Here is a 2,784-nt window from a genome sequence, read left to right as displayed (position 1 = left end):
GCGCGCCGCTCCCGCGCTCGTCCGCCGGGTCGCGGCGAGCCGGCCTCCACGTCCGGCATCCGCACCAGCTCGGTGTCCGGCTCCGCCTCCCGCCCGCGCGCCGGGCCGGCTCGCCGTTCGCCGGCTCTGCCGTCCCCGACCGGCTCCCCAAGCTGGCCGCATCCAGCTCCCCGACGCCACCCCGAGCTTGGCCGGGTCTGGCTCGCCCTGCTTCCCGGCCTCCCGCCAGCTGCTCCTCCGCTTCGGCCGGCTTTCCGCAACCCGGCTGGCTGGCTGGCTGGCCGGCTGGGGGCCCGACCCGTTCGCTCGTCTGCCTCGATGCCGGCTGTGCCAAGCCGTCCTAGCCGTCAGCCAGCCTCGACGCCTGGCCGGTCAGGCCCGACCGGCCGAGACCCCCCTTCGACCACCTGGAGGTTCGAAGGCTACCCCCAGTGGGTGCGCCGGTGCACTCCACGAGCGCCAAGCCGCGCCGGCTGTCATCGACAACCTCCACCTCGTCTACATGAAAATCAATGTGAGCTCCTCACCTGCATACTTTCGCACCACGTGCAAACCCGGATAACCCCGAGCGACACTCGGGACCACCTCCGCATTTATTCCAGTTGCATTCTTGTTAGCCTCGGAGCCAGCTAGTCTCGGCCCGGAGGCTGGCCGCTCGGCCCGATACGTTCGTTCCCGCAGATGGCTTAGTAGCGCATATAGTACCGAAGGTCCACTCTCAGCCATAGACCGCAGCGCGACTGTCCGGCAAGCGAGAGCGAAAGCTGGAGGTCACCCCACGCGAAAAAGTCCGGGAGAAGACGGCTTGGGCAACCCGGCCGTTTCCCTTATCAGTATCTACTCGGTCGAATCCGCTCCTGTAGTTCGAATATTGTACGCTCCACTCCGCGGCCACTCTTCGTAACAGCTACAGACCGGCTCCGGACTGTCTAGCTAACAAGAGGCAAAGCCAAAGAGCGGAGGGGACATGAAAAAGACAGAAGGGGGCTCGGACGAAATCGAGTCGGCACCCCCTGCATGAAACTTACAATGCTAAAGGCAAACATTTGATATATCTACGCGGACTAATCTTGTCTTTTGCACGATCAACATTGTGGGGAAACCCCTCCTTGCCCGGAGGCTCAGAGGCTACACGCGGGTTGCAGGCCCAACTCCGGCTGCAACTGGCATTTTTGACGCCACCATCTGCTTCAACAACGGCAAGACCCTCCACGCAACTTTTCCAAGTTGCCCGGAGGCTACACACAGTGGGTGCGCTCGCGTGCCCCCACTCAGGCGGCGGACTCCGCGTCCGCGTCCAGCAAGGCCCCGCGCCCATCAGCCGGCGGACAACATCTCTGCGCCCGGCGCCTTCGACGCCACCGTCGGCTTGATCATCAACGGCAAGACCCTCCGCGCAACTTCTCCAAGTTGCCCGGAGGCTCGGAGGCTACAACCAGTGGGTGCTCTCGCGCGCCCCCACTCAGCCGGCGGACTCCGCGTCCGCGTCCGGCAAGGCCCCGCACCCATCAGCCGGCGGACTCCGTGTTTGCGCTCGGCGCCTTTGATGTCACCGTCGGCTTCATCATCAACAACAAGACCCTTCGTGCAACTTTTTCAAGTTGCCCGGAGGCTCGGAGGTTACACCCAGTGGGTGCCCTCACGCGCCCCCACCCGGAACACGCCGCGCCTGTTACACGCCTGCCGCCGGCTGCAACCGGCATCTACTACATCGACGCCCACTAAAACCCTCTGCGTAACTTTTTGAAGTTGCCCGGAGGCTCGGAGGCTACTGACGGGGGGATGACCCCCCGGGTAGGCCCAAGACGGCAAACGACGCTCCAAAAACATCAGGGCCAGCAACGCCCCTCAACCCAGCTCGCACTTGGCCGTGTTGCTCAACCCGGCCAAGTCACTCAACCCGGCCGCCTGGTCGGCTCCCTGTCCGGCTGCTCTAGTGGGCCTGCTACGCGAAGTTAACCACGGCATCCCATCTGATCCTACACCGACAAGACGGCCATACTGCGACCACTGTTGCTGATAAAGCATATACTGTTCACTCGTCACACACGTCATCATCTACAGTGTACTTTGTCCCCCGGGCATTGATTTATAAAATTCCCTAGGGATAAAACTTAGCCTAGCATGCAGGCAAGCATGGCTTTGGATGTAAGCTACACACTGTAGCTTACATCCCAAGCACACACCCATGCCTACATGGCTTACATCACAAGCTAGCTCACACTATATAAACAAGCACACATCCATCCATCCATCCACTCTCACGTATGGACACACACCCATACGGCCACAAGCTCCACTCACGGCCACTAGTGCCAAGTGCACCATGCCACACACTCTTGTGCTCATATATTTACACAGATACGAGGCCAGATGCCCATGGCACTGACCTCAGATACAGCTCCAGGAGCATCTTTGTACTGCCAGACATTCACACTGCATATATATTCAGACATGCGGGAGTAGGAGTATTATCTCTCCGGCGTGCTCCGAACCTAGGTAAACCACCGCGTGCTATTTGCCCAATCTTGTGCCCGGATCTCCAAAGCAGTCTTGTCCTTACCTCAAGCCACCTCATGGCATCTGTCGTCTCACGAACCCGCCCGCGAGATCACCCAGACACTCATCCTTTCCTTTATCTCGGCAATCTCCTTGTCAGTTTTCTGGGCTTCCCTGATCTTACCCAAAAGAGTGGACTAAATTTCCAATTTTGTAACATAACCTCTCGGAACTATCTCCAAACATAGCTCTCGAAGATCATCTGCTAACTCCTTAGGTAATTCT

This window comes from Triticum dicoccoides, chromosome 5B, assembly GCF_002162155.2.
Source record: "Triticum dicoccoides isolate Atlit2015 ecotype Zavitan chromosome 5B, WEW_v2.0, whole genome shotgun sequence".
Taxonomy (NCBI): domain Eukaryota; kingdom Viridiplantae; phylum Streptophyta; class Magnoliopsida; order Poales; family Poaceae; genus Triticum; species Triticum dicoccoides.
This window is presented reverse-complemented; position numbering follows the sequence as displayed.